Source organism: Furipterus horrens, unplaced genomic scaffold (assembly GCF_987537825.1).
Source record: "Furipterus horrens unplaced genomic scaffold, mFurHor1.1.pri manual_scaffold_2, whole genome shotgun sequence".
NCBI classification, from domain to species: domain Eukaryota; kingdom Metazoa; phylum Chordata; class Mammalia; order Chiroptera; family Furipteridae; genus Furipterus; species Furipterus horrens.
The window spans coordinates 64,065,174-64,078,187 of NW_028327172.1; the positions used below are offsets into that span (position 1 = coordinate 64,065,174).

General features: G+C 39.2%; 1 pseudogene; it reads left to right on the plus strand.

Moving 5' to 3' along the window:
- Positions 1-11,797, plus strand: part of LOC150018721 (small COPII coat GTPase SAR1B pseudogene) — a 13,772-nt pseudogene extending 1,975 nt beyond the window's left edge.
- Positions 11,798-13,014: the final 1,217 nt, after the last annotated feature.

Here is a 13,014-nt window from a genome sequence, read left to right on the forward strand (position 1 = left end):
GTGTTGAACTTTTTTTCCACATAAGTAGACAGGCCCAGAATGAATGTTATTATAGCAATCTTCTCACATTTTTTTAACATTTGTTTCATAGCCCAAAAGTCATTCACTGGTCTTTAATCCAAAATTGTAATTAGTTATCAGTAGAGAGCTCAATTTAGTTTAAATCAGTGATTTGGAAACTACAGACTTTTGCTATGTTGGGTTGCCAGAGTTAGCAAATTAAAATACAAAACACTTAGTTAAATTTAAATTTGAGATAAATAACAAATCATGTAATTCATTATTCACTGAATACATTATTTATTGATTATCTGAAATTCAAATTTAACTGGGTGTCCTATATTTCATCTGGCAATTCTATACTAATATATTAGAGTCATTGATTTTTCTCAACACTAACAAGGAATATTTCTAATTGTTTAGGAAATTTTTACACCCATTTTATTTTTTTATTTTATTTTTATTTATTTTTTAAATTATTTAGTTATTTATTGTTTTTCTATTACAGTTGCCCCACTTTTTTCCCCATTGCTCCCCCTGACCCACCCCTTCTCCCATAGTCAATCTGCACCTTGTTGTACATGTCTATGGGTTATTTATACTAGTTCCTTTACTAAACCCTTCCCCTACTTACACCCGTTTTAAAACCCAAGACGGGTGAGAGGTGAGCCAGTATTTTTTTAAAAGAACCACTGTGAAAACATTGGTGAGAAGACAGAAGAAACCTGGCAACTATAACTCTTGTTTTCAGGCAGATCAATTTTAGGAAAGACTACTTGTGGAAAAATAACATGTGCAAATATAACATCAGATTGTTAACCCTCTGAAACCTAATTGAGTTACCACTTTCACTCAAGGAAACACTTATCCCAATTGAAAGGCAATGGCCTAAGAAATCCTGAACTAAGATTCCCAAGTTCTCTCAATTAATAATGATTGTTGTGATCAGACCTGTCAGAATCTGGAGTAGATCAATATGTCTCCTAGGCAATATCTTACACAACTCTAACTGCTGACTTTTTTAAAGTACAAAATTGTTTACTTGTAACAATTCTAAGTTGCATATGAGCAAGGACTGTATATATTTTGTTCACAGCATTCTGCTAGTACTAGCAGGGCAAATAGTAGCTCCTCAATAAATCATTGCTGATTTACAAATGGAATCAATCTACCCATTAGGGCCTACTTTATTCTCAAACTGCACCCAAAATTTTAAGTGTAACATTTCCCCCTCTAATCCTTTAAATATTCCTAAATATATTTTCTCTCCAAATATTCTTTTAGAGACATAAAAAAAGGAAGGAAATGTTTGAGAAAAGTGACAAGGTAGACACACAGGACCATTACCACCTCTAGTTCTCCAGTTTTCTTCTACTGTCAATGTGTAAGTAAGGTACAAGTGTGTGAGAGGTTTTTTCACTCCATTCCTGGTTTGGAATTTCGATAACTTAACAGCAGTATGTTGTTAATATCCTATTATTAAATAATCAACTTCAAAGTATTTTTTCTGTTGAGGATAATCATGCTAAAATTTTTTTTTCTCTGAAAGAAATTTCAAATAAAAATAATGTGGTAATAACTTCCAACCTAATGCTACTGCACTGTAAGCTTTCAAAATTTTTAATTAAAGAAATACATAAAGATTCTACCCAGGAATCTAGAAGTGAAAGTAAAAGTGAAGTCTAACAAAGGGAACATGCAGTTCTGATTCCAAATATAAGAGTAAATGCCAGGAATCTCCTAGTCTGTTGATGACTTTATATCTTGCAAATAAAATACAGCTACATCAGCCTTGAACAAGTGTTAATGAAGATATTTACAAATAAATATTTTTAAAATAGACAGACTTATTTTCAACTAATGAAGTTTGCCCTTTTAAGTGGTGGCCTACTTTTTTAAAAATTGATTTCAGAGAGAGAACAAGGTGGGGCGGGGGTAGGGAGAGAGGGGGAGGGAGAGAAACATTGATTTGTTGCTCCAGTTTTTTGTGCATTCATTGCTTGATTTTTGCATATGCCCTGACCAGTGATCAAACCCACAAATTAGATGTATTGGGACTTTAACCAACTGAACTACCTGGCCAGGGCAACTGTGGCTTACTTTTCATTTTCGTCCTGACAGTACTTTAGTAACATATAATGTAGATAACTTTAATAGCATAATTTAGATAATTTAGATAGTCTAAAGTGCACACAATTTAAGTGCACAGCTCATGAATTTTAACAAATGTATACACTTAGGTGACCTTTCACAACAACATGCACAGCACGGTGTCCTACAACGGTGCAACCTCTGAGGCCTTCCCAGTCAGCAGCGGAGTAAAGCAGGGCTGCGTCCTCGCGCCTACGCTGTTCGGAATCTTCTTCTCCATGCTCCTCCAATACGCCTTTAAGGACTGCAGCAAGGGTGTCTTCATTCACACCAGATCCGATGGCAAGCTCTACAACCTGGCCCGTCTACGAGCCAAGACCAAAGTCAAAGAGGTGCTCATCCGTGAGATGCTCTTCGCCGACGACGCAGCCTTGACATCACACTCTGAAGAGGGGCTCCAGCAGTTAGTCACTTGCCTTTCCCACGCATGCAAGGAGTTCGGACTAGCCATCAGCCTGACGAAGACGAACGTTATGGCTCAAGGCACGGGGACTCCCCCATGCATCACCATCGACGGATACACCCTGGAGGTTGTCAACGATTTCACTTACCTCGGGTCCACCATCTCGAGCTCTCTGTCAGTCGACTTGGAGGTCAATCGGAGAATCGCCAGGGCAGCCACAGTTATGGCCAAACTGAACCGGCGAGCGTGGAACAATTCCAGCCTCACTGAGAAAACCAGACTGCGCATCTACCAAGCCTGCGTACTCAGCACTCTCCTCTATGGCAGCAAGATGTGGACCACCTACGCAAGGCACGAAAGGAAACTCAACAGCTTCCACATGAGGTGCCTGCGACGCGTCCTGCATGTCGCCTGGCAGGATAAGGTCCCCAACACCGAGGTGCTGAAGCGAGCCAACATGAGCAGTTTGCATGCAGTTCTTAGTGAGAGACGCCTCAGGTGGCTCAGCCATGTCAAAAGAATGGATGCAGGCCGTATTCCCAAAGACCTCCTCTACGGCGAGCTAGCAGAAGGCCAGAGGATGACAGGGCGCCCCAAACTGCGGTTCAAAGACATCTGCAAAAAGGACATGACACAATGCTCCATCAATCTCAACACATGGGAAGTTCAAGCAGACGACCACCTAGCCTGGAGGCTCGCGGTCAGGCAAGGTACGTCACGCGCGGAGGCTGCGCGCAACGAGGAGGCGGTCCAGAAAAGATCGAGGCGGAAGCAGCGTCAGCAGCAGCAACAACAGCCATCTGCCTTCACCTGTAACAAGTGCGGCAGGGATTGTCACTCCCGAGTCGGACTGCACAGCCATTCTCGGCGGTGCAGATAGACTCTCAAGAAGCTACGCCATCGTCTCTCGAGACGGACGGCTGCCGACGAGGTGACCATAAACCAGACCAGGACCAAGAAAATTTTCCATCACCCAAGAAAAAATTTTTATGCTTTTTCCTAGTCAATTCCTATCAAATCCACCATGTTCCTACCTCAGTCACTATTCTAATTTCTATCACCATATGGGAGAGACTCTGGGTCCCTCGGAGTGGATGAAAAAACTACTTAGACACTCTCCATCTGAGGAAGGAAGGAAGGAGGTTTTCTCTAGTGGAAAATCGCCCTTGTTTCTTTATTAGCCAGGGTTTTTATCCACTTTCCACATGCAGAAGTACATAAGGAAAGTATGCAGCCCTTCCGCAAATGGTAGGGAGTGAAAGGGAAATGCAGATCAACATAGGGTTGAAACATCCAGGTATTTTACACAAGTTCAAAAGCATTTCCTCTTACTTAATCATTCTGTTCTTCACATTTTACTGACAAGGATTTGAGGCTTTACAGAGAAAAACAGAGCAGGTTCCCTTTTCCTTAAAAGCCACTTTGTATTTCTATTCTATCTTTAAAATCCCCTGGAGAGTGGGATTCAGAGCAGAACTGGAAGACAACCTACTGGCTATGGGCCCAGCTGGGGGCAGCTCCGCACAGCGGTCAGAGTCTTTTAAACCAAGCCTGTCTGCTTCCCACATCTCCCCATGCCTGTCTGTCCCCCACAACCATAGATTTCTCTGTTCTTGAACTTCATATAACTGGAATCATATGGTGTGTACTCATAAAGGCTTCTTTCACTAACATTTTTATTTTCATCCCATTGGAGTGTAGCAGTGGTTTGTTCTTTGTATTGCCATGTAGTATTCCACTGGATAAATAAACCATAATTTGTTTATCCATTCTCTTGCTGATGGATATTTGGATTTCCTGGTTTGATGCCTTATGAAAAGTAAAGCTATAAACATTTCAGTTCAAGTCTTCTTGTGAATCTATTATTCATTTATGTTGTATAAATAACTGGACATGCAATTGCCATTGACTATGTGTATATTCATTTTTATTAGAAATTGCCAAAAACTTTTACACAGTGTTTGCACCATTTTACACTCCCACCAGCAATATATAAGAATTTTAGTTTCTAAACATTCTTCCTAAGACTTAGCATTGTCAACTTTTAAAATATGAGCTCTTCTTTTCAGTTTGTAATGATATCTCATTATGCTTTTAATTTTTATTTCCTTAGTGATTAATGATGTTGAATATATTTTTGCATGCTTTTTGATGATTTATATATCATCTTTTGTGAACTCTCTGTTCAAATCTTTTGTCCATTTTTAAACTGAATTGATTGACTCGGTCGGCAGCCGTCCGTCTCGAGAGACGATGGTGTAGCTTCTTAAGAGTCTATCTGCACCGCCGAGAATGGTTGTGCAGTCCGACTCGGGAGTGACACGGTATCTGTCTCCTCCCGTGTTGAATCGACATCTTGCGATGACGCTGGAGTGTCCTCTCCAGTGAAGCTGAAGCTACAGAGCCTGGGCAGGGTGATATGGAGGGTCTGCTGTTGCCCATGCAGCAGACTCCCCCTCTCTTCGCAGCTGAAGGGTCCAAGGGAAAGACGGAGTCAATACAGCTTGGCTTCAGGTGCGCCGCAGGAGTTGCTGGTGTTGACTACAACGTCAAACCGCCTTAGGGACTCCGGCTCTGGATTTTCTGTCGGGGTTTACTCCCTTAGCCTTTCCCCTGAAGAGGTATGCCGCAAGGCAGCGGAGGTTTTTTGGAGTCAGAGTTTTCCTTCTCTGATGTGCCCTGACTGGAAGATCAAACCAGCGACACTTAGCTCGCAGGCCGACGCTCAATCCACTGAGCCAAACCAGCCAGGGTACGAATTGATTGACTATTTATTATTGATTTAAGGGAGTTCTTTATATTCTGGATATGAGTCCTTTGATATATGCCTTGTGAATGTTTTCTTCATGTTGATGGCTTGACTTTGCCTTTGTGAACAGTTTCTTTTAATGAGTAGAATATTTTAATTCTGATGAAGTATAATTTAACAATTTTTTCATGTATAGTACATTTTATATCCCATTTAAGAAATATTTACCTACTTCAAGATCATATTGTCTTCTATGGTTTCTTTTTGAAGCTTTGTGACATTAGCTTTTATACTTAAGACTGATTTATCTCAAGTTAACTTTTGCGTAGGATGTGAATTGAGGGCCAATATTTATTTTTTTCCTCTAAATATTATTCCACTACAATTTATTGACAAAACCCAATTCCCTATTGAATTGCTTTAGTGTCTTTGTCAAAAATCAATTGAACTTATATCTGGAAGTTTCTTTCTGGACTTCATTCTGTTTTATGAGTCTATTTGTCTACCTTTATGCCAATACTATAATGTATTGATTCCTGTATCTTTATAGTAAGTGTTGATACCAGATAGCATAAGTTCTCTAACTTTGTTTTTCTTCAAAATTGTCTTGGCCATTACAAGACCTTTAAATTTTTATACAACTTTTAGAATTGTTTTGTGAATATCTTTTTTGCTGGGAATTTGATTAGCATTATGTTCAAGCTATAGATAAATTTGAGAAGTATTGATATTTTATAGTTATTGAGTCTTCTATCTCATTAGTATAATATATTCATCTATTGGCTTTCTTTAATTTATTTGTTTTCAATATAAAAATCTTTCTCATTTTTTGTAAATTTAATTCTAAGTATTTCATATTTTGATGCTATTGTAAATACTGTTTTTAACTTAAATTTTTAATCGTTAATAGCATTTTTTAATTGCATGCTCAGTTATTTGTTGTTAATATGTGAAAATAAAATTGATTTTAGTATAAGAATCTTTTATCCTGCTACCTTGCTAAATTCACTTATTGTAGTCAGTTAGATTCTTTTGGATTCCTTAAGCAAACTATCATGTCTATCATGTCATTTACGGATAAAAAATTTTATTTCTTTCTTTATGATTTTTATTTATTTTATTTTTCTTGCTGTGTTGTACAAGTCAGTTCAGTGGTGGCTAGACTTAATTAGAATCAACATCTTCACCTTATTCTCAATCTTAGGGAAAAATTAATGTTAACCATAGATTTCTCATAAATATTCTTCATCAGATTAAGAAAGTCTCTATTTCTAGTTTACTAAAAGGTTTTGTTTATTATTATTATAAATGGGAGTTGTATCTATAGAGACAGTCATGGAGTTTTTCTTTTTTATTCTGTTAATATGGAGAATTACAGTAATTTATGTGTATTAAAGCCATCTTGCATTTCTCAGATAAACTACACTTGGTCATGATATAATATTATATATTGCTGGATTTAATTTTGTTTAGGATTTTTTAATTGAATGTGGATAGGAGAGCGATAAGGGGGAAAATGGAAATAGGATAATGAGATACCACAAGAACTTGGAACATGACTAGAACAAAATATTTAAATTTGGTAGAGAAGATTAGAATTTGAAGCCAACAATTTTTATTAATCACAGTTACTGTATCACTGAATGAAGAGAAACAGATTATAAAATATACTTATTGCATTGATCCCATGAAGTAAATATTACTAACAGAATTTTAGAGCTGTGGAAGATGAGGTAGTAGCCTCAGACTCACAACAGTCCCCAGTAAGTCTCTGAAGTCGGTCACAAGTGTAAGCAGTTAGCAGTTCTCACAGTACGTATTTGGGTTTTGGTTCATGGGGAGATAAAGCAGGCCAATTAATGACGGAAGGCTGAAAACCACTAGGTGTCTACTCTAGGTCCTGACCAATTCTCACAAGCAGCCAAACCAGCTGAACACATGACCCCTCTTGAGAGTGAAAGTGTTGGGACTGCCAGTCCCCTAAGCTGGCTAGGAAACAGAATTCTCAGACCTGGGAAAGCTTGGTTACAGCAAAAGAACTGGAAGAGGTTACCGAGAGACCTATTTAAAGAGCTGTTTGTATGTACGTGGACTCTAGTGATGACTTGTTTTCCCATTCTCAAAGTTTTCCAGCCTTCCATTGCCAACGCCATGCCGGTGTAGTTTGAGCACATTCCTAAGGCCAGAAGCTTTAAAAGCTGAAGTGATTCATAATAGATGGCGACCGCCCTGGTCCTACCCTTTGCCCCACTGATAAGATATAGGAAGAGAAAGAGAAGTACCAGGGCACTTAGCGCCAAGCAGACTCCCTGTTGTCTGAAGAGAGGGTTAGAAGTATAGCCTCTCTCCCAGTGGAATGGGGGCAAGTCAAGACAGGCATATAGGGCACAACAGTTAAGGGGGCGCTCACTCTAAGTGTTGTGTACCCTAGTTCTGGCCCTGCGCAAGTGCAAAATTTGCATTGAATAGGCCTCTCTGAATTGGGAGCAATGGAAGCAAGAGAATTTTTGTTGATCTTGCAACCTCTAAATTGCATGGGTATAAAATTTTCTCCAGACAAAAAAGCTCTAATCTCTCTAGAAGATGGGAGGCTGTGCTTGGTTTGCCAAATCAGGGGCATCCTGGTGGACAGCGCTTGGAGGCGTTTGAAGGCAGCAGTGAGAGTTCACAGCAGGCCTGCAGTGGCAGCAGGGCATCTCTGGAGCCAGGTGATCTGGCTTTGAACCGCACTCTCCCTTTCCTAGTTGTGACTGTAGCGACACTGTGGGTACTCAGCCCAGATCCCCTTTACCTCCCAGTACACTCTTTTATAGCTGGTAATAGATTACACCTGTGACCTACTCTGGTGAATTACCTTTGGTTGATGTGAGTCTCCAACCACTACTACAGCTATTACCACTGCAATGCTCTGTCCTTCCTGCTGTGGATAAGGCTAAGGCTAGACTCCTTCCTTGCTCAGGTCATTCCCATGCTGAACATTGCTGGCTTCATTGGCTACAGGCTTTCCTGAAGAGCAGTACACTTTCAAAATAGACGATGAGTTTCTGAATCCCTGTGCTAGCTTCTGCTTCCAGAGAGGCTCATACAGTGGTGCCTTGAGCAAGTTACCCATTGTATATCAATCTGTACTTCAGTTGTAAAATGGGGATAATAATAGTACACACCTTTTAAGAGTGTTGTGAGAACTTAAATGAGTTGATAATTGTGAGATACTTTGAAAGTGCTTGATACACAGAAAGAAAAAGTTTAGTTCTTAGTATGAGAGATTGGTACCATTTTATATAAAGATATTGCAGTTATTTATTTTTTATATATTTTATTGATTATGTGGTTGCAGTTGTCCCAATTTCTTTTCCCTCTGCTCCACTCCACCCAGTGACCCCCCCTCCCTCTAGTTGTCCCCCCCACCTTAGTCCATGCCCATTGGTTGTGCATGTAGGTCTTCTCAACATCTTCCTATCTACTCCATTCCCTCCTACTATGCTTCTTAATTCCTGTACCATCTCCCTTCCTTTCCCCCTTCCTGCTGACCTCCCCCCAATATGTTCCCCATACCTATAATTCTTTTCCCACTCTCGTTGCCTACTTAGTTTGCCTTTGTTTCAATTCTCTAGCTTCTGTTGTTGGTTGTTGTGATACAGTTTTCATTTTAATGTTCATAGTTTTGATCCTCCTTCTCCTAAACAAGTCCCTTTAACATCTCACATAACAGTGGTTTTGATCTGATGAACTCCTTCAGTTTTACTTTGTCCTGGAAGCACTTTCTCTGCCCTTCTATTCTGAATGACAGCTTTGCTGGATAGAGTATTCGTGGCTGTAGGTTTTTGCTTTTCATTACTTTGAATATTTCTTGCCAGTCCCTTCTTGCCTGCAGAGTCTTCTTTGAGAAGTCAGCTGATAGTCTTATTGGGAGCCCTTTCTACACAATTCTCGTCTTCTTTCTTGCTGCTTTTAAGATTCTTTATCCTTAATTTTTGACATTTTGATTATAATGTGTCTTGGTGTAGTTCTCCCTGGGTCGAGTGTATTTGGAACTCTCTGTGCTTCCTGGACCTATAATTCCATTTCCTTCCCCAAGTTCGGGAAGTTCTGCTTCATTATTTTTTCACATAATTTTTCCATTTCTAGTTCTTATTCACCTTCCGGCAACCCTATAATTCAGATGTTGGCTTGCTTATAGCTTTCCCAGAGGTTTCTGAGCCTCTCCTCATTTTCCTCACTTTTTGTTTCCTCTTTCTGCACTGGTTGACTGTTTTTTCCTTCCCTATGTTCTGATTTGTTGATTTGATCCCTGGTTTTCATTCCCTCACCACTTGTTTCGTATGTGTTTTCGTTCATTTCAGCAGGACTAGCCTCATTCCTTCCCCGTCTTGATTGAGATCTGCTGTTAGTTCTGTAAGCTGTCTTATAACTAACTATAGCTCTGAACTGAACCTCAGAAAGATTATCTATCTGTTGGTCCAATAAGTCATGTATTTGCTGTCTGATCAGCTGCGTGATTGGGATTTCTATTATGATCCCTGCCATCCTGACAGTTTTTGTTTACCTTTCCTTCTTGGGTGGGGCCGTCACACCCCCTATGCTATCAGGGGCAGAGCCCTGTGCACTCATCACTACTGGGCGACCCTTCTCACCACGCTGTGACGTTTTGTGTGGGGGCAGGTGTCCAAGATGGATTCTTGCTGTTCACTTTCCGCTGAGAGACCGGGAGTCTCCTCCTCCATCCCCACACCCTCTGGGCCTCACAGTCAGAGGCAATGGGGATCTGCCTTCCCCAGCATTGGAATCACAAGCTGACGGGTTTGGTCTGCAGCTAGGGGTGCTCCCAGGTACTTCTTGCCTCCCCTTAAATACCGGTGTCTGTGCTTACTGCAGCCCCGCCGCCCGTCGCCGCAGCTGCCACCGTCAGCACAGCTTGACCGCTCTGCCATGGCTTCACCCCTCCTAACTGTCCAGATGAGGACCACTTGTTTATAACTTTATATGTTGGACTTCCGTGTAGCTTTATTTTCTGGAACTTCTGGTTATTTCTGGTTTTGCAGTAGTTGTAGTCCTTCTTAGTTGTGGAGGGAGATGGAGCGTGTCAGGCTAGGCCTCCATCTTGGCCAGAAGTCCTCCTGCAGTTCTTTATAATACATTTCAGAATGGCTAATTATTACAATTGTTTTAGCAGTGATGCATCTCAAGCCAAGTTAGTGTTTGCTTTTTCCATTAGTCACAAAAAACATGTTAAGTTGTGTCAATATTTTGCAGCAACCCATCGCTACAACTGAGAAAAACAAACTCAAAGTGTAATCCACATAATTAGAGGAAATACACAATACTTTTTTGCATCGCCCCCCAATGTCTATGTCAGTGGCAAAGTAATTGACTATATTGGGTGTGCCAAAAAGCCATTATTATTATTTTTTTTTTTGTAGAATGGCTCTAGTAGTGCATAGTTGTCTTTAACTCATTCAAAACAATTTGGTTAGATTGTATTATGGCAGCTGTCATATCAGTATGCATTTAAAAAAACTTATACAAATTGGTGAATTTCTGTGTAGCCATTTTAATATTGAAGATGGAAAAAGATTCGCAACGTTTTTGTCATATTATGCTTTGTTATTTCAAGAAAGGTAAAAACACAACCAAAACGCAAAAGAACAAAAAATGATTGTGCGGCGTATGGAGTTCGTGCTGTAACTGAACATGTCAAAAGTGGTTTGGGAAGTTTCTTGGTGCCATTGACATTTTGGCCAAATTCTTCTTTCGTGGGGCTGTCTTATGCATTGGGAGATGTTTAGCAGCACCCCTGGCCTCTACCCACTAGAAGCCAATAGTAGGAGATAGCCGCATACTCAAAATATCCAAGTCAGTAAAGTTATTGGTGAAAATGGAAAATGTGTCGTTTATTTTATGGAAAAAAACTAAACAGACTTTTTGGCGAACCCAATACATAAAAATACTTCAACTCTGTTAGATTTTTAAAAATTCAAAGTTGAAAAGGCATATTCATATATCCAAGTTATTCCAAACATGCTTAACATTGCTACACATGCTAAAAGATGACAGACTTTGACATGTCCCAACATTACACACCACTTCAGAAGAACTAACCATTGCTAGCCATGACCTTCAGAACTTTTGATCCAGCTGAACATATTCAAGCTCAGAGTGCAGAAAAACTGCCTTCTTACTATCAATGGTACTGTATTTCTGGTGGGTTGTGCAGATCATGCAAGGCTGTTAGAATCCAGAGAATTTGATTCACTAATGACAGATGAAACCATTTCTCATGTGCTTATCCTGATTCTTGGGAATAAGATCTATAGACCTGAAGCCATCAGTGAGGAGAGTTTATAAGAAATGTTGGGTTTATATTGTCAGACAACATGAAAGAGAAATGTATTTCTGAAAAAATGAAATGCCAACCCTTAGTTTTTACAAGCACTGTGCTCAGAGGACAATGTTACCAGGAGGGCTTCTGCTGCATGGACCAATACATTAATTAACACCAACCTGAATGGGTTCTAGGCCTCGTCATTCAGGCCTACTCAGAGTTGATACATACAAAACTTGAATTCAGTAGGTTTTTGTTGGTTATAAAACAGATTAATTTTTTTTTTTTAGATTATATTGTTATATCAACTTGGTTCAGGTAGGTTTGAATATCACAATGTTAGCATGCTAATTCCATAAAATAATTAGTTTTTCTGTTTATAATCTGTTATTACCACCAGCACCATTATAAAGCAGAACTTCCCAGCAGTACATTTTAAGCACTTTTTAAAAACAAGAAACTACAAATATAAATCATATTAAAAAGCTCACCCTGTTATATTTTTGCGTGCTTTTCTGAAACTAATTTTTAAATTTGAGATTATATGTCTATGTACCTTAAGGGGTTGGGGAGATGGGTGAAAAGTGGAAACGGATTAAGAAGTACAAATTGCCAGTTTTAAAAAGTCACAGGGATGTAAGTATAGTCAGTGATACTGTAGTAACTGTCTATGGTGCCAGATGGGTACTAGGGTTATTGAGGTGATCACTTTGTAAGTTATATAAGTGCCTAATCACTATGCTATAAGCCTGAAACTAATACAATATTCAATGTCAACTATAATTTAAAGTTTTTTAAAATTATTTAAAAAAAATACATCAGACCAAACCAAATTGGGAGACACTCTACAAAATACCTAATCAGTAATTCTCAGAAGTGTCAAAGTCAAAAAAGACGATGAATGACAGAGAAACTGTCACGGACTAGGGGAGACAAAGAAGATCCAACAACTAAATATGACATCGCATCCTGGATTAGATGCCGAAACAAAAACCAAAAGGGGCATTAGTGGAAAACTGGTAGAATCTAAATAAAGTCTGTAGTTTAGTGAATAGTATTGTACACACATTTGTTATTTATTTTTAATAGTTGTACCATGCTCCTGTAGAGAAAGCTGGATGAAGAACAGACAGAAACTCTCTGTACTGTGTTAGTCATTTCTCTATAAGTCTAAACTTTTTCAAACTAAAATGTTAAAAATAAGTAAAAAATTATATCTATATCTTTTAAGATGTAGTTATATTTCACAAGAAAATATTTTACACTGGTTCATTTAAAAAATTTTCAATATAAGTTAGTTAGAATTAAACTGAAATTAAAAATCCAGTTTCTCAGTGGTGCTACCCACATTTCAAGTGTCCAGGAGCCCATGTGGCTGGTAGCCACCAC